Below are 19,480 nucleotides of genomic sequence, written 5' to 3' on the forward strand. Positions count from 1 at the left end.
GGATGACTAGCAGGAAAACATGCCGTAAAATGACTAAATGCTATTAAACAATATAAAAACTCATTCCTAAAAGTCCCACAGCCCAAAGCACACATGTAGACAACAGGCTGTTTATTTGATTGATATGCCATATACACAGAGGACCATGCGCTAGATTCAACGGAGGCACGTTGGGGAGGACATGAAGGTCAGGATGAAGATGCTGGATTAACAAAGAGTAACTTGATTATTTTGAATAGAAAAAAAATATTAATAACAGCTGTGTTTTAGAAAGACCATCTGTGAGTCATATGTAGGATGGATTATGAAGAGAAGAGTGAAGACAGAGCCACCAGCCAGGAGGCTGTTGGAAAAGTTCAAACAAAGCTGAGAGCCTCAGATTAAGTCATTGCAATGGCCAAGGAGAGCGGTAGTTGGATTCTAATGCGGATTTCATTTCCACAGAAGGGGGCAGCAGAGTTGAAGTAGAGGTAAGGCAGGAGGAGGAAACCTCAAAAACGCCTTTCAGTACTTGGGCTTTAGAAATGCAGCTTGGTTTGGGTTTGGATACAATTGGTATTTATAAATGGAAGTAGCTTACTCTCTTCAACATAGTGATGGCAAGACACAGTTACTGTGGAAGGTCTGCTCACTGTTTTTGGAGACATTTTACATGGTAGTATTGCTTAGACATATGGCTTTGTCTGCCAATCAAGATCATAACCATCTTTCATGGGTGGCCAACATGAACAAAGATTATAAGAGATACATGCAATCAATAGGTAAAATTAATGAATTATAATAGACGTAAAGTAATCAATGTGCATATGTTTAACCACTATTTCCATTTAGCTTATCTGACCATAGGAAATTAAATCATAAGAATCAAAAGCAGTATGTTCGTTCGTGAACGAGGAATCAGAACAATGGAAGTTGAATGGGCCACATATTCAACAATAGCTGGGTTTTCTCATCTGTGCACAGAAATGGCCTTGCCAGGATGACAAACAATGGAAATCTCTCTATTAAGTCTCCACTTTCCTGCATTGGTCAGGATAGGCTGGCTTATGTGCTGGTAATGAGCAATAATGTTTTAAAGCTAGAAGGGCTCTTTGTTGCCAAAGTTACATGTCCATTGCACATTGGCTCTCTCTCTTGTCCCTGTTATATTTACCCATGATTAGTGTGATGGAAAACCTCTATCTAGATCACTGCTTGTTTACAGTGGCAGAGAAGAGACACATTGAACTACATACCAACCCTTTAAGTTATTGCAAATGACATGTCATTTTAGCCCGTATTCCATTAGAGCAAGTATTACATCCTCTCCTGAGTTCAGGCGAGCAGGAATGCATAAGAATGATCTCTTCACCAGGTATTAGAATATTAAGCATTCTGTAATGCAGTCAGTTGCACTAGGTCAGATTTGGATGACAACCAGACTTTCATCTCTTCCTTTTTCTTCTTTATTTGACTAACCTGTTGAATGAATGTTTTAATACATGTAAAAAGAAATGCATCAATCAAGCTATATTAAATTCTTTTTGGAGTGAGAAATTTTCAAACTTTTAAGGATAGTTTTGTATATCTCTGCTTTGATTCATTGGAGTTGGCTGTATGGTTTATTTCTAAAACAATGTTCTTATATTTTGGAATCCACCTCACTGTATTACCCATGTATTAACAGGAACCTTATAGAATCTGAGGCATTGGTAGGATATACAAGCCATATATTAATTAAGGCAACTATTAGTAATTTGTAGTAAGCAACTCTAAAATAGCAGTGTCTTGGGGTGCCTGGGTGGCTCAGAGGGGTAAGTCTCTGCATTTGGCTCAGGTTATGGTCTCAGGGTCCTGGGATCAAGCCCAGCAGAGAGCTCTCTGCTCCACAGGGAGCCTGCTCCCCCTCCCCTTCTCTTCCTGCCTTTCTGCCTGGTTGTGATCTCTCTCTCTGTATCAAATACATAAATAAAATCTTCTAAAAAAGTAGCACGGTCTTTAATACAAGAAAAGTTTTCTTGTTCATATTATGATCTGATGAAGGTCTGGTAGTTCTCTTTGGTGGCTCTCTTCTGGGAGAGATATCTTCTGTTTGAGACTGTATTTACTTTTCTCACATTCTCTGCCTTGGCATGTGTCTTATACTCCACTGATCCTACTTATCCTACTTATATTCCACTGATGGGCCCTTTGCTGTCACTTCTGCTTGGGTTTAGCCAATGGAGGACAACAACGTGAGATAACTGAAGAGCAGGGGGAGGGATTAGGTTGGTGTGTTTATTTCTGCAGTGCTTTCTCTCCTAGCATCCTCCCTCTCTTCAAGGGGGAAATTCTCCATACAACTCTTTCTCTCTGGGTTCTGGAATCTTCTTTTCATTTGCTTCTCCAGGCCAGGAGTGGAAATGTCTCCCCACTCTTGGTAACCCTGAGGTACTGTATCATTCTTTATTGTTCTCTGTAAAACTTGTCGTCCTCCTTATGCTTTGTCCCTTTGCGTCTCTTTTCAGTTTCTCAATCTGTGTGCACCACGTGTTACCTACTAGAACTCTGACATGTATTCTCCAAGCAGCCATGTGGCAATTCAAGCTCCATCTGTGTTATGATGCTTCCATCTTAAACATGTGATCTCTGAGGTTGCTGGGTGAAGATAGTGGACACTTGAGAAAGGTTTTGAGGTCAGTTCCGTATGTGCACATGTTACCGTCCACATCTTACTGATCAGAACCTAGTCACATGGTCCCAATATATTTGAGATGAGGACTTCTTGTGGACCCAAAAGGGAGGAGAAAAAGGAGATCTCGTGCAAACACTATTATCTGTGTCACAAGTGGAGATGTGCAGTAGAGAGAAACGTGGATATTAACTCAGAAGGATGATATTAAAGAGTTATAAGAAACTGGGAAGACACTTGAACATTATGCGAAAATCAACCCTATGGCAGCTTCTGAGGCTTTTTCCCTCCCTCAACCAGATTTCCTTACAGCAGCAGCTGACATTTCCACTTCAGCCCAGGCTCTGACCTTCAGTGTTCCCTTGGTATTCTTCTCTTCCTCTATTTCTTTATTAAGTAAGACATGTCCTGCAGATTTCAGTTTTGTGGTTCTTCTCTATCCCACCTGTTCCTTTTCATTTTACCTCCCAGCAACCTGGTTTGATATGCCAGACGAGGCTGTATAAGTAAGTGAGAACTGTTGCAGAGGTGTCCTATGGAGAAAAGATGTAGACAGACACTCAGGTATGGCCCCAAATATAGAAGCATAAAGAGAAGCTGTAGAAGTTGACCCAGAAGACTCAGTACGAGGTATAAGAATGAGCACAGTATCATCAAAGTCGCTTCCGTAATTAAGCTCAAGAAGAAAGACATGGTCAAAATTGACAAATTGAGGAAAGAGTGAGAGGCCATGTAGGAAGGAAGTTTGGATGTCCATGCTCATGTGTTCACCAGTGTTGGGATGAAAGGCCGGGAGGCACTGAAGGCTGCACAGCCACCCTGAAGAGGAAGGTGTTTCAGTGTAATGGGCGGTGCCTATCTATCACTATTGTGCTCTCTTCCTTTCCAACCTAAGCACCTTGAACACTGTGCCTGTTACCTTCCCTAAAGAACTTCCTGTCTTTAACTTCTACCTCATCTAATTTTTCAACTGCAGAAATAGTTATTTTCTCTTCCTTTGGATCACACCTCATTTCTCCTGTTTAATCACAGTTGGGTCTTAATCATTCCTCAATAATACTTCGATTCTTACAAATTCTCTGGTCCAGTAGCAAATGCTCTGTTCCAAATCTTCTCCAAAGTCAGGAAGCCTCTATTAATAACACATGACTGTTCAATGATGTCCTATTTTCCTTCCTTTTAAGACCTCTTTGGCTTCTTTTTATGTCTAAGAAAGTGGAACCTTTCCCTGCTGAGGAATATGTTGCTATTTGCTCTTCTCACCCCTTAAAAAAAAAATCTTAATTTCTCCTGTTTAATTTGCATCTTCAAATATTTGGTCCTGGCATTATTGCTCATTCTTTTCCTTCAGGAATTAAGAACAGGTTTAGGACAAAGAGTTGAAATCTCCATGATGTCCTTTAGACAATACATTTGGCTTCTTCCCCACCAGAGCCTGATGATTTGCTAAACAAATGGTCATTGTCTTTGGTTTAATAGCCAGTTCTTTTCATTTTCCACAGCTGACCCTCTGCTGGAATTGGTGATAAACTGCAGAATTGGACAGGGGCAGTCAGGAAACATGGCTAGGGCAGGAAGCCTTGCTAATCCATAGGCAGTGTTTCTAGAACTGAACATATTGCAAAAATAGTAGTCCTGTCTCTTGAGGTAGATTTCCCCTCTCTCTTCTGATATCCCCAATATAAGGAATGTTTTTATGTACAGACTGATCCACTCTTGAGGACAATTTACTGCTTTCCATTTGGCTTTCCCTTTGGGCTGGCTGAAGTACTTGCTTGCTTTCCAGTGTCGGGGCTCTTTGAATGTGCACTGTATTTTTAAGCTATCTCAGTGATCTTTACACCAAAGTATATATTAAAATATATTTGGTTTTTTATATGTATTCGATATTTCTTCTTCATCTGTAAATTCACCCTCATCTTTATCACCAAAATAAAAGTAGTAGTGCCTTGTGAAAATTGATCACATGGCACATTTGCAAGGTATGTTCCCATATTTCTTCTAGTTTGAATCTTGCATCAAATTTATGAGGTTGATACTCTTACTTCCATGTTACAAATAAAGAATTCTGGGAAATGCTCTGACCCTTGACTAGTTGGTCCTTGTGCTTTGTGGTTTCCATTCTCGGATGCTGAGTCCCCTGATCTGCATTCTGCTTTCCTAATTGCTCTTAACAAAAGGAAACAAGAACATGCTGGAGAAGCAATAGGCTTTCCCGATGGGTTGCTGGACTAAATGGCCTTTACGGTTTGTTTCAATCTGGATGTGTCTGGTTCTCTGCTGATGATAATGCAGTATTTTTGGACAATCAGTGTAATTGTCCTAGCCGAATGAGAGAGAGCTGAGTAAGTTATGTTCAGCAATTATTTCTTAATAGCTTCTATTTTGATTGGTTAAGAAACAAATCCCAAGTCCTCTAAGGAAAAACATATATTTATCTGCACTTAGAGTTCAATAGTAAAGAGCATGGACCACTTCACTAATGGATGATCTTGCACTTTCGGCACCTTGGTCCCTTTGTACGTGATATGGGATGAATAACATACCTACGCATAGAGTTCTTGTGAGGTTTAAGTGAGTGCACAGGTGAAGTGCTTAGAACGGTGCCTGGCACAGAGGAAGTTTTGTGGGGTTTTGTTTGTTTGTTTTTAAGATTTTATTCATTTATTTGAGAGAGAGAGAGAGAGAGAGATCACGAGTAGGCAGAGAGGCAGGCAGAGAGAGAGGGGGGAAGCAGGCTCTCTGCTGAGCAGAGAGCCCAGTGTGGGGCTTGATCCCAGGACCCTGAGACCATGACCTGAGCTGAAGGCAGAGGCCTAAACCAGCTGGTATTACTTTTTATAAAAATTGAAAAAGCTGTGTAAGGAAGTTGTCATCTTAATCATAGTTCATGTCAATTGATTGATAGCTTGAACCCATTTATAGTATTGGATCGTTGAAGATTTGCAAAATAGACTATATGCTCTATCATCTATAAGTCAGATTAATAGGTTGTGACAATTGTTATCACTTAGTGGACTGAGAAACTGAGGCATGAGGACGTTATTTTACTTACGTGTGTCTCACAGACACAAATTATGTAAGAAGGATTTAAACAGGTTTGTCGGGAGAGAGGCAAAATGTCTAATATACTAATAAGCCTTTTTGGTCTGTTTTAGATTAAACAATGATTAAATAAAATTGAAAGCCTTTTAAATACGACTGGGAATGATATCTCAGAATTACACCTGTATTCCATTTCTACTATAATCAAACATTTTAAATTATGTACCTTGATAAGCCACTGGAACGACCAGCAAAATTATAATAATGGAAGTAGATCCTTGAACTGAGCATTCACTGTGAGGCACTTTACTTACATTCTCTCTCACCGGAACCTCTAAGAAGGGGCTCAGTACACAGAGGCTCTGCCATACCCTTAACCACAATTCTTTCCCAGCTTGCTCTTCATCCTGTCAATTAGATAAAGGAGCATTCAAAAGATATGTTTGAAACTCTTTGTTCTTTAGTGTTCCATGGATGACTATCAGTAATAGGAGGAAATGTATCTAAATCACATAAGAAGGGGAGAGAAAAATATAGGAGAGTTAATTAAGAAAGATTATTTTCAAAAACAAAACCTTCTAGCTTTTAACTAATTCATCATGGAGATAAAGCAATATAGTTTCATGCTTCATAACAATTTAATAAATATTACTAAAATATGGCAACTGCCACCACGACTCATTAGCAAGCTGTTTGTGTAATATAAAGTTATCCAGAATGGTTTTGGGGAGTTGGTTTGTCAATGTAATACCCATAGTAATCTCTGAAGAACGTCTGGAACATATGGTCCGTGCTCATCAGCTAACCCCAGGGGACTGCACCAGAATCTCTCTTCTTACAACTACATGACATTGAGAGGAGATATTGAGAGAAGATGGGGGGATAAAGAACAGGAGGGAAGAAAAACATTGATTACTCAAACCGTAAAGTTGCACTTGGAAGCATAAATCAAGAATCACAAAGTTAACATCTTCGAGGAGTCTGTTAAAATCCAAGTTGAACATTGTGGCACTGGAAATTTTCAGGACATAAATTCTGAATCTTGGCATGCAGTTAAAATTAATCATTTCAGATCATTCATCAATAAAAGGCTGCATGTAGCATGTTACTGGCCACCATAAATGAGTCTAATGCCATCTATTTGTTAAAATCAAGATTCCTGTGAGTCTGTTTTCAATGTTTTAAACTCTGAAGTTTACATACATGCTAAACCATCTCTCCCCAAAGGATTATGACATATTTTCCAGTTTAAAGAGTCCTAATCTTGCCTTAATTCTGTTTGAATAGAACACTGTAGAGTTAACAACATCTGTCAATGATCATTTATGTATAAGTAGAATTAAATACATTAAGAAATATTTTTATATAATAATCATCCCTTCCCCCCTGGAATTGGATGATCAGAAACTTTTATTTCACACGATATAACCGATGTAATCACGAAATGTTCAATAACTGTAATCGGACAGGATAAGGCCTGGCTGTTAGCTGGAGAAGTAAAATGATAGTAAGTACTTTGCCCTCTGGAGCGTCTTCTTCATGGAAAAATTATCCCAGGAGTACATTTTTAAGGCAGTTCTGCAGAGCTCTTGTGAGTGCATTGTTTTTGCTTATTTGGTAAACTTCAAGGAGATAGTAATTTGTCGTGTTTACATGCATGTGCTTCTGTTTTAACTCTCTCTAAAATCCTTTCAGCTTCACGTTATAACGTAAGTCTAGGGGAGGTGCACCTACACACTCTCCCTCATGCAGAGTCAACCTTAGGTCATTTGAAGACTATGGCTTTATCACAATACCAGAAGTAATGTAATCAATGAAACAGTGCAAGGATCTATCTTAATATAGATACCTCTAATAACCATGTAATCTTTTCACTGAAAATTTGTATTCAGTGAAGAGGACATATTCATACTGATTCTGATATCTCTTTCCCTATTTTTATACCTATACTGATATCAGTACACGTTTTATATTACATGGATGAAGAATCTTTTCCAGAGAAAAGAAATGAACTGAGAAGGAACAGGGAGAAAACTGTAATGTGGAAAATGGCTACCACATATCCAGACAAGAGGCTTTAAATAGAGAAATTTATAAGAAAACGTTAAAATTGCCAACTATAAAGATTTTAAAGATAGAGTTGATATTACATTTATTGAGGCATCTGAGGCTCGGTCAGATTCTTCTCAATGAGTCTATTTTAAGGTGAAGTTATTAAAGGCTGGCTCCCATCTCACAGAAATTATTTGAAGTTGTTTTATGTGGAAACAGCCTGCCTCATGTGATTGCACTCTGAAGCACTCCAGCGAGAGGCAGCTATGTGACTTGAAATTTAAATATAAAACAAATTCAGTCAGGTGCCAGGGTGCCAGCCTGCTGGACTGCCATATTGGGAGGAGGGAGAAGTGGAGGGCAGGGGGTTGAATGGAGAGGGGGATGTGTGAAAGGGAAGACTTCAAACTTTGGGGCTGGAAGAGCACAGGGCGCTGCAAGAAGCAGTGCGTCGAGCTGAATAATTCATGATGCAGTACTAATTTTGACTCTGGAGAAAATTGCTTTCTCACTGTGCCAAAAGCTAGGCGATGAGACCAAAAATCAAAGAGGAAGCTAAAAGGAAGGGGAGAAAACATCCCGAATCAACACAGTATCCAATTGACAGCCTGTTTAAGGTTGCAAGTATTGTCAAAACACATGAATACACATTTTAAACCTTACCCCAAATTGAGCATTCCTATTTATGCCCATGCTGATTTGTATGCAATAATAGGTAAATATTATATAATTATCTTCAAAAACAGCTCCTCGGTATTAATGCAGAGACTTCCAGTGAGGAAATAAGCATTTGTGCTTTCTACCGACACTTGGTGAAAACAAGCTGCACATCTTGGTTTAGTGTAACGAATCCATCATCATTTTATACTTACGGAGTCATATGGGTGCCAGGAATGACCTTTTGAGCTAATTAACAAAGCTGCCATAAATATGGGACTTGATAAATGTTAATATTTATTGGATTCCTAAAATCCAGATGGTCTTCTTGGTCTTCCAGTTTCCTGTAGTAGACAGAATGAAAGTTCTAACTACAACCCTAGGCATTCTGTCACCTGTACTTTTCATTCTTTTCTTGAATGATTACAATGAATTAGGGGTATTTCTAAAGGCAGACTACTGATTCATTTTTTCAAGCCATAAACTAAGTTGTAAACTATGGGAATTTCTCCTCAAATATAACAAACTTTAGAGTTTGGGTCCTACATTTTTCTTTTCTTGAAAGTGTTCTTTAAAGAATTCAAACAGCTTCTTAGCAGGAAAATGCAGGACGTGAAGATAATGAACATGTTTGAGGTGAAGTCTTTCTACTCTCCTCTCATTTTGTTTGTTTTGTTTTCTAAGAATAAGCCAGATTCAGCTCCAGGGTGTAGAAAGGCAGCCTTGGCAGAGTACTACTGTCCCAGGAGTGGCTGAGTAAATGTGGAGGACACAAACTTCAGGCAGCCAATAGAGTCTCCGGAGACAGAAAAGGATTTCTAAAAATCACCTTCTGGCAAAGATGAAGGCTTTTCCATACTGGTTTGCACTATTGTACGGGGATGATGGGGCACCATTTTTCAGGACTAGCTGGAAACAATAGTTAGCGAATTCGGAGGGACCCTTAGCAGTCTCATGTAAAATTCAGTTGAGTATGTGTAGCCTTCTAAAATGCATTTCGCTGTTTCTAGGACACCTAAAATGACACAGGTTTTAATTTATCTTACTTAATATATGGATTCTGGAGACAGGACAGCAGCCTGGCTGCATGGAACATGTCTTAGGGGTGCTGTAATATACCCCTTCCTTTAAAGTGCAGTGAACGGTGCCCACTCACCAAAGACCTGAACACACACCTTCTGAAGGGCTTGTCGTGTGGGCAACAGTGTGTTGTCTTTGTCAGGGTGCTTGCTGTCTACTTTTCAGGTAGATCTTGGCTTACATGACTGCTCTATGGATCAATATGCAGGAGGGTCTGTGAAGACAGGTAGAAAGGTAGAATCTAGGAATCTAGGTCCTCTACTTAGTAGTTTTTCAACTGTGGGTAAGTCACTTCACTTTGCTTGGCCTCCAAATTCTCCTATGTAAAATGATCATTTTCCTATTAGTTGGAACCATAGAAAATAGCTGATATTTGAGTGATCTATGAAAACAGCAATTTCTTATGGTTCAAACTGTTAAATATTCTTGAGACTTGTTCAAAAGGTCAAATGAAAAACTCCCTGTGCATAAACAAACAAATGTCAATGGCATATTTGTCCTATTATAGTTATATCATCTACCCATCATATATCATGGAGACTCAAGGAAATGGTATCTAAAAAGTAAATGGTAGCACTCTGTAAGCTCTTCCCTTTGTTATAATAAACACTTTAATTTCAGCCACTTAAATATGTGTTAAGTGTTAAGTGAACTTAACACTTCTATGGTTTTACGACCTCAAAAGTGCTTCCCCATAAATTAGCTTATTTGTGTTTTATAACAACTCAATGAAAAGGAAGAAGATATTCCAAGGAAGTTGTGACTTGTGTTGGGTTATCCATATAGATGGTTGTTATCTTGTACAATGCTGAGTATAGTGAATACTGAATACTGCCCAATACTGTCTCAGAATTGATAGAACAGTTAGCCAGAGAAACTAAGCAGGTGTGGAGGCATATCACTTCCTAGTCTGCCAGTGAGAAACAATTAGATCAGTGATCAGTGATATTCAAATATTTTGAATCCACAACCCTATAGGTAACAATGTGATGAGCATGAAACCTCAGTGATGTGTGATTATCTGTGAACTCTTGGTGTGTGATGGAGATAACATCTTGTCTGTATTATAAAACATATAAATATTGGATTTTTAAAAAAGATTTAAAAATAGATGCAAGTTCTAATATTTTCTCTCTGAATCCCAAAGGATTATGCAGTTAGAGCTGCCTAAATGGAGATGCTATTCATAAAGGCTGGTGGGTTTCTGTAGATTCTGTGTCTCCTAGACCTTGCTATCAGCCCCCAAGACAGAGAAACATTTGGGATTCACATTCAGTTCAGAATGGCTTCTGAATATCATAAAGCCAGAATGTGAACATGCAGCTCATTGGGACACAGGTGGAGTGATGTGGAAAGCATTATTTCGAGTCAATGTTCTTATCAACCAACAGTATGACTTTGTGCAAGGTGATACATTTCTCAGCCTTGATTTCCTAAACATGGGTTTATTCTGGTTTAAGAAAACAATGAAATATTGTACTTCGAATCTGTAGTGTATTACAAAATAGAAGGTATCATCAATGACTTTATCTTTGTTGTCGATCCGAACATCTTGGGCAACCTAGGTACAGAATATAGATTTGCTGGATGAATGAATGAAAAACTAATTAGTGAAAGAACACAGTATCCGGTTATGTCACTTAGGATGTTTGCAGAATCAAAAACAGGACAAAATATGTTTTAAGAGCAAGTTTTTTTTTTCATTGTTGTTGTTTTTTTCATTTTCAATAAGGAGAATCCAGAGATAAGCACCTCTAAACATGGTCAGTTTACTGCTTAACGACAGTGGTAAGGATCCAGGTTCGTTCCAGTTATCATTGAGTTTTTAATTTATTTTTTATTTTTTGAGAGGAAGAGAGAGAGAAAGACAGAGGGAGAGGGTGAGAAAGACTCTTAAGTAGGCTCCACGCTCCGCATGAAGCCCAACATGGGGCTTCAACTCAAGACCCTCAGATCATGACCTGAGCTGAAATCAAGAGTCACATATTTAACTGACTGAGCCATCCAGGTGCCCTATTGCTGAGCTTTTTTTAAGATAGTTGACTCTTTGGGAGTGGATCTATTCAACTTCTCAACTGCTGCCCCAGTTCAAAGCAGCTGTGAAGATGGTGACATCCAGAGGTATAGTAAAAGGAAAAGTTCTGTTCTTACAAACTCTTGGGGGAAAAAAAAAAAAAAAAGGAAAAGTACTCACCTAAATCCTTCTTCTTAGGCTCAGTGACTGGTATTATGCCATAGAACCATTCTTTCACCAGCCTAGGATAAGAACAATGCTACTGATGGTATTTCTTTTCTTTTTTTTTTTTTTTCCATTTTATTTATTTTTTCAGCGTAACAGTATTCATTCTTTTTGCACAACACCCAGTGCTCCATGCAAAACGTGCCCTCCCCATTACCCACCACCTGTTCCCCCAACCTCCCACCCCTGACCCTTCAAAACCCTCAGGTTGTTTTTCAGAGTCCATAGTCTCTTATGGTTCACCTCCCCTCCCCAATGTCTTTAGTTTAATAATGGTTCTACCTTGGGATTGGAGAATGGGCTGAGTCTCCCTTAAACTAAGAATGAAGAGTGGCCATAGCCTTCAGGTCAGTGAGCAAGTAGCTTTGCCCTTCAGCCTGTCCTTGGTCTGATTGTCCAGGAAGGTAGTCTTCTGTCTCTCCTGCGGTGTGGGACCACCTGATGGTAAGGCAGGCAGGCATTTGATCCTGTCCCATTATGTTTTTCAGATGTTTGTTTTTGTTTTATTTTTGTCTTTGGCAAAGACCATTATCAAAAGAAGTCACAATGACTTCTTCACAAGTTTCTACAGATAGTCTTCCAAAAAACAGGAATAAGGAAGTAGAAATGCATACTTTGTTTTCTCCAGCAAGGCCATCACTCTGTCTTCTCATTTATCTTGCTCACATTTGTAGATTCTTGCTCATAGCAACCCACCCCGTCTGCCCCATGGCAAATATCAGTTAAGCACTTATATCTAGGGAAGTCTTCCTTTGTTAATGTGAAGTTAATTAAGAACATGTGCGTCTCTGACACTCATCATTACAGTGCATAGAAATTAATTTTTTTCAAGTCCAATGAAATTTCATTAAGCAAAAAGCTTTTACCTCTTATAATAAGACATGTGAAGAATTATGAGAAATAATTTGCTGTATTTCTGGAACAGATGCATTTAATAATAGGTCAGATGTGCAAGAATGGCCATAAATCAAATTTGAATACAGGATTCCTTAGGTGATAGCAAATGGGACAGTATGGTTTATAGGTAATATTTTGACTTCACATCATGTTAAAATATTCAGGATTTATTCTTTTGGTTTTGTTTTGCTTCTTTTTTTTTTTTAAAGATTATTTATTTATTTATTTGACAGAGAGAGATATCACAAGTAGGCAGAGAGGCAGGCAGAGAGAGAGGAGGAAGCAGGCTCCCTGCAGAGCAGAGAGCCAGATGCAGGGCTCGATCCCAGGACCCTGAGATCATGACCTGAGCCGAAGGCAGCGGCTTAATCCACTGAGCCACCCAGGCGCCCCAAGGTTTTGTTTTGCTTCTTACTTTTTTCAGCATCCTCTTAAACTTCATGTGTTAGAGGTCTCTTCTCTAGCTACTCCCTATTCATCTTCGGTTCAAAATCTATTTATAGGTCATTAGTAATGATCAGTACTACTGCTCTGATTAATATGAGTAGGTACGTATGTACATGTAGATGTGTGTGTATGCATTTGAATTTTAAGACACTTTTCTGCAAAATCATATTCTATTTTTCAAGCCATTACCAGGACAAGCCAAGTGTTCTGAATAAATTATGTCATTCATGGCTGAAGGAAGGATTTGCTTTTCAAACTTCTATACCCCCATTTCTGCCAAACAGACAGACTGGTAGTGACAACACCACCTGACTTATATATATGAATCTCTAAAGCTCTGTTTTACATTTTAAAAAGTGCAGTGTTTCTAAAACCTCGTAGACCTGATTTTTAAGGCAATGTGTTTTTATAGTTTTAAGAAACATGATAATTATTTGTATTCATTGCTTTATAAGCAATTAAAATAATGTTTCATCACTTCTGGGAAAGTATACCAATTCCTTACTGCAAACTCTCTGACTTTGTGTATGATTAATGAAGAGAATCTGTGGGTATTTTTGTATATTTTATGTTTCTTACATAATGCCAGATGATTTACTTAAAACCAAGGAAATGAATTGGTTAAAAAGTGTTAAATGAATTATCTTATAATTTGATGTTTACTCTAGAGCATACTCTGAGATATCAGTGGTGGTTTATGAATAAAGTAGTAGAAATTAGCAAATAATACATGGTATATATGTATAGAGCAGCTTTGGTATATTTTTAACAGTGTATATTTCTAAATGTTTTAACCAGGATTATTGAGGGTTTTTTTTTTTTTGAATTGCAAATCATATTTCAATTTAATGATTACAGGTATAGAAAGGGATTTTTTTTCATTAGGAAATTCATGTAAAAACTAGACCTCAGAAGTTAGATTTTCAAATCTGCATACTGTATTGCTTGATGTGAAAAGGATTCTCATATTTTGTCTCTGTAGATCACTCTTACCGAGTAAATCTCGAAGCACTTCTGCTGCTAAGATAATTCTACAAATTGCCTTAGGAATTAAGATAATCTTTTCAGAATTCAAGGACAGAAATTTAAAGTCATGGTTTTTTCATTTAAAGTTATTCTTAATTAAATTTCTTTCCGGAAGTTGTCCACTTTATAGGAGAGAAAAGAATGTGATGAAAATAAAACTTGGAGAGAGCAGGTTTCGCTTTGTGTGAAAGGGTCTGGATGCAGGTCTGTAGGGGTGTTAACCTTTGTCATTTGTGTAACGTGGGACGTTTCCAGTGGCCCCTAACATGGCAGTAAAAACCATAGCCTCTATATCCCGACTGCCTGAGGTCCATCTCTTTCTTTATTTAAACATTTTTTTCATTTTAGAGGGGGGCAAAGTAGGGGCAGAGGGAGAATGAGTCTCAAGCAGACTCCGTGCTGAGCACAGAGCCCAACATGGGCCTTGATCTCACGACCCAGAGATCATGACCTGAGCTGAAACCAAGAGTCGATGCTTAACCAACTATGCCTCTTGGGCCCCTGGGCACCATCACTCATAACCACATCCTAGCTCAGATGTTCTGAAATGTCATTTTGCGACTGGCAACATCAGGACCACCTCGGAACTAGTCAGAAATGCCAGTCCTCAGGCTCTGCTCCAGACCTACTAAATGTAATACTGTGGGAGTGGGGCCCGGAATCTGTTTTGGTGCACCCTCCAGGTGAGTCTATATGTGGCCTATAGCTTGAGGAAAACTTTCCCAGCTCCTGAGGTGGGCAAATTGTCTAACATCTTTGTGCTTAACTTTCCCCAGTTGTAAAATGGATGAAAATGGTTATTTATTTTAGGGGGGTTCTTTTGATGATTAAAGAAAAGTAAAGTGATTTCTGCAGAAATGCTTGGCATATAGTGAGTATTTTCTGAAGACCCAGCGTGCGTCCATGTGGCTTCTGTGGGCGAAGCCCACAGAGCTCCGAGCTCCTCTGAGAACCAGTGTCTGTTCCTGTGCTTCTTTCTTCATTCAGTCACAGCAGGAGCTAAGCTTACAAACACATGACACTAATAGACTTTTGAAACAGTGAAATGTTATTAAAATTTCATTTCATAATACCTTTCATTAGTTTTGTATTCCTTAAAGTGCCTGTCTTATTTTACCTTCTAAATGAAGTTCATTTTTCTCTTGGTACAAATTCATTATTTTTCCTTCGCTCTCATCCTCATTTGTTACTCTTTTCCTTTTTTTTTTTTTTTTAGTCTGGATATTTCCTTGAAGAGCTTTTCGATATTCTAATCATGTGTAATATCAAATACCCAAAGAAAATATACTTACAGAAAGATTGATCATCTAAAATCAATGACTGCGAATGAGTATCCTGTGTTTAATATATAAGTAAGATAACACCTTTTTTGTCATGCACATGGGGTGGGTAAAGCTAACGTGGTCATTAATCATAATGAAATAACATTTTATAGAAGAATTTAGATAGTGTCATACATTCTCAAGGCAAAATTGTGTTATGATTCTTTCTGATATACTATTTCTTAGTTTATTCTTTTTACCAGCTGCATGAACATCATCACAAGAATTCAGTCCAGCCTTGAAATAGAAGGCTATTTCAAATGTGTTTGTTTTTCATCAAACAAAATTTTAGAATCTTAGCTACCTCGGCAGGGAGGGTTGGGCTCCAGCTCATTTCCGTCAATGAGGACATGGTCTGCTCTACCCTGTGGAGAGAGAGCAGTATAGCATACTCTCTTCTTTTTTTAGTATATGTGCTGCCGAAGCGAGCACCAGCACAATCTCTTCTTAAGGGACCTTTTCACCTTTGACCTCTGCTCTTCTATGCCGTCTTCACTCAGGCTCTTCCATGATCTGGCACACTCCTATCCTGGTCTCTCACTTTCTCAACCTGACTCCTCGGCCCTGGTTGGTGTGCTCATGGCTTTCTCACATGACTTCTTCCTGTGTGTCTTTGCTTGTGTGCTCGTCCTTACCTCGGAAGTCGTCCGGGAGGTTTTCTGAGTCACTGTCCTACCTTCCTCTATTTGTTGGATTCTCATCTGAGTTTGATCAAAATATTTCCTTTCCCTTTGAATGGTGGGCACTAGGATTGGAAGGAAAGGGCTAGAGATGGAGGGCTGAATAAGGGATCGAAGTGCTGATCCCATCTAGGGCAGTCAGGATTGGTCTTGCATTGCAAAGAATGGCTAAGAAACGAACCCCATCTATGGGGCACTTAAAAAACCTATTCATCTTGAATACCTGAGTTTGCCCTTTATTGTAAGAATTCTTCCTCTAAGTGCTTCTTTTTTTTTTTTTTTAAAGATTTTACTTATTTATTTGACAGACAGAGATCACAAGTAGGTAGGGAGGCAGGCAGGGAGAGAGGAAAGGAAGCAGGCTCCCTACCGAGCAGAGAGCCCGGTGCAGGGCTCGATCCCAGGACCCTGGGATCATGACCCGAGCCAAAGGCAGAGGATTTAACCCACTAAGCCATCCAGGTGCCCCAACCTCTAAGTGCTTCTTAAAATGATCAAAGGGATATTTGAGATTGTGAGAAGAATGGATAGATTGTCCTGCACACATATTAATGAAATGTGGTGCATCAAAGAACATTTCATCTTGAGCAATCAGTAACAAATATATTTTTAGAATTATGTTAATATAGACACAAGTTTCTCGACCTCAACACTATTTAAATTCATGGTTGGGTAATTCTTCTTTGGAATGTGAGGTTGCCCTGTGTATTGTAGGCAACATCCCTTGCTTCTCCACACCACAGGCCAGTAATCACATGCCCCCGCCTCCTGTCCCCCACGAACTGTGACCATCAAAAATGTCTCCAGACATTGTCAGATGGTTCCTGGGTAAGAAAATCATTCTGACTTGAGATTCACTTACCCAGACTGTAACACTTTTTGGTAGAGAAGTTAAATTCTTGAGCTGTTACTCTGTTTTACTTATACAGTTGTGAAAGATGGACCCATTTAAATATCTGCTTGCAAACTGACTCTGCATAAACTTTCCCATATGAACTTGATTAATGTTTGGCCCAGTTTTGTGTTTCTTTTCACATGATTTCTTTTTGGGTCCTACACACATAAATTCAGTAATTCTATTTCCTTACCTGTTCTAGATGCTTTTATCTAGTACAAGTAGTTTGCAATAGGAAATTAGTCCTAGAATCTCAGTTATTTTGATATTAATGGGTACACAAGAGTCTAATGGATTAACGTGACTTTCCTTTTAATAATATTGCATGAATAAAGCCCATATTCTTTGCCATATTCCACTTCAATGCTGTGAATTTAAAGAAAGAAGAGAATAATACTCTATCATGAAACCGGGCAGAAAAATTAGAAATACGATAAGATATGCACACAAATATGCACAGATTTAACTCAATACAGGTTAAAAATAGAATAATATATAAATGGATAAAGATCACAACAAAACATTCAATGTAACCAAAGACAATCATAGACATGCCTAGAAAAAATAAACATACAGAACAACAAGTAAATATAAATTGAAATTAGATAATTATTTTTTTACGGTTAAGATAGGAGGAAAAAAAAAGGTGGGGAGAGCTGTGATTTTTCAGTCAAAAAGACATGCACATGTATTATGTATTCCTGGTGTTATTAAATATATATACTCAAACCTGCTGAGGACCTTTAAATACTCTTTTCTTGCTCAGGACATAATGACATATATTTCATTAAAGCTCCTAACTATACAAACCATATATATTTAAGGCATGGGTGGTACGTTTTTAGGAAGGTGAGCTCAAATCCATCCTGGGAGATTTTGGGGTGGGGGAATGGGTAGGGGTGGATTTTTTTTCTATAGGCAGACCTCTGGTGGACAGCAACTTTTGGGAACCTTCAAGTTCATATTTATGGTAGTTAGTTAAAATCAAGGGTGCTGTATTAAGGAGCTTTGGATGGAGGAAGATCCAGAGGATCTTCCTTGGATTGGGGGGGGAGGCAGGGAACTTAGCTGAGAGTGGGAGTCGAGGAGAGCATGAAATGCTTTTATTAGAAATATGTCATTGTCTTTGAAAATATTCCAAATATCACACCTATATCTCAATACGACATGCTTATTAGTACCTGCCATGTAACCTTATTTGATTCCTAAGTTTTAGTTTGTTTTGATACTACTTTTAAAATTACAAATTTTCAAGATTGTTAAGGACACATTTGATCAATTTATTTCCATTGATTGCAGTTTAAAATATATTAACCTCACATAGGGAAAAAGCCCAAAGTAGAAATTTTGCTCTGATGCTTCTGCTTCCTTCTCATCCTGCACACATGGCTGGGTGATTAAATTCTGCAGCAGTGCCAGTGGAAGACATTTTCATTTTGCAACGTCTTTAATATTTATAAAATAATTAGAGCTCTTGATTATGGAGTAGACTTGATTTAGAACTTGGGTTTTTTTCTAGGCATGTATTTTAATTTGAATTCTACTTACTGCCAGGTGTTTTGTTTGTTTGTTTGTTCGTTTTGTTTTTTTGTTTTTTTGTTTTTTTTTGGCAAGATAGGAAGAAAAAAATTAGGTCACAAAATACAAAAGTCAAAAGCAGTCATTCTGAAGTTATGTTTTATATATTCTCTCAGATTTTGCTTTCTTCTTCTTTATTTTTTAATATCTTTCAAGTAGCATCATCAGTGTACACACAGGTTTTCAGCTACCCCCTCCCCTCAGTCCCTGTAGGTGCAACTTTTTGACCCCAGAATCTAAATGTCTTCAACAGTTCTTCTGACCACATACATCAGGGCTCTTTAAAACCTGCCAGGGCTGTTTCCTTAGTTTTAGATACAAGCGGATAGAAATAGGGCAATAATTCTGCATTAAGGCTGATCAAGGCAGGAAGAAACCAAAATTAACAAATAGGGTAGAAGACAGAGAAAACGTAAGCAGAGTTTAGATTAAAAATAAAAGAAAGTAACAAATACAGAAGAGTAAAGATGTGTAAAATAAAGTGGTAAGCTAATGTATATGCTATAAAATCCCTAAGGAACCAGACCTTGGGCTTCTGATTAATGATTCCTCCTACCTGAGCCTCAAGAATGTCATGGTCATTATGTCCAGGGAAAAGACAGCTGTTTTGTTGAGCTGCCAACGTTATTATTGATGCCATTTTGAAGCTCCCTTGTTTTTGGTCAGATAGGAAGAGAGGCACAGATCTGATCTCCATGGTGGCTCCAGAGTGGTCACCCCCACCAGTGATTTTCCACTTCCAAATCCTCAATATGGCCTCCCATGTCTTGTTCTCTTCTCTTGCTTGTGGTTGTCTGATGGGATATTATGCCTTTTGTCTCTTAAATTTTACTTTCTTGTGTCAGTTGGTTACAGTGTCCAACATGGAATGGAAGTCCTTCAATTCATGTCAGATAAACGAGTCAATATTTT

At 38.4% G+C, this 19,480-nt stretch overlaps 1 protein-coding gene across 10 annotated transcripts in view; it reads left to right on the top strand.

Annotated features, from left to right (window-relative positions):
- NRG3 (neuregulin 3) overlaps positions 1–19,480 on the top strand; it is a 1,109,100-nt gene that overhangs the window by 329,609 nt on the left and 760,011 nt on the right. The window lies entirely within an intron of this gene.

The sequence above is a fragment of the Meles meles genome, chromosome 13 (genome assembly GCF_922984935.1).
Source record: "Meles meles chromosome 13, mMelMel3.1 paternal haplotype, whole genome shotgun sequence".
Taxonomy (NCBI): domain Eukaryota; kingdom Metazoa; phylum Chordata; class Mammalia; order Carnivora; family Mustelidae; genus Meles; species Meles meles.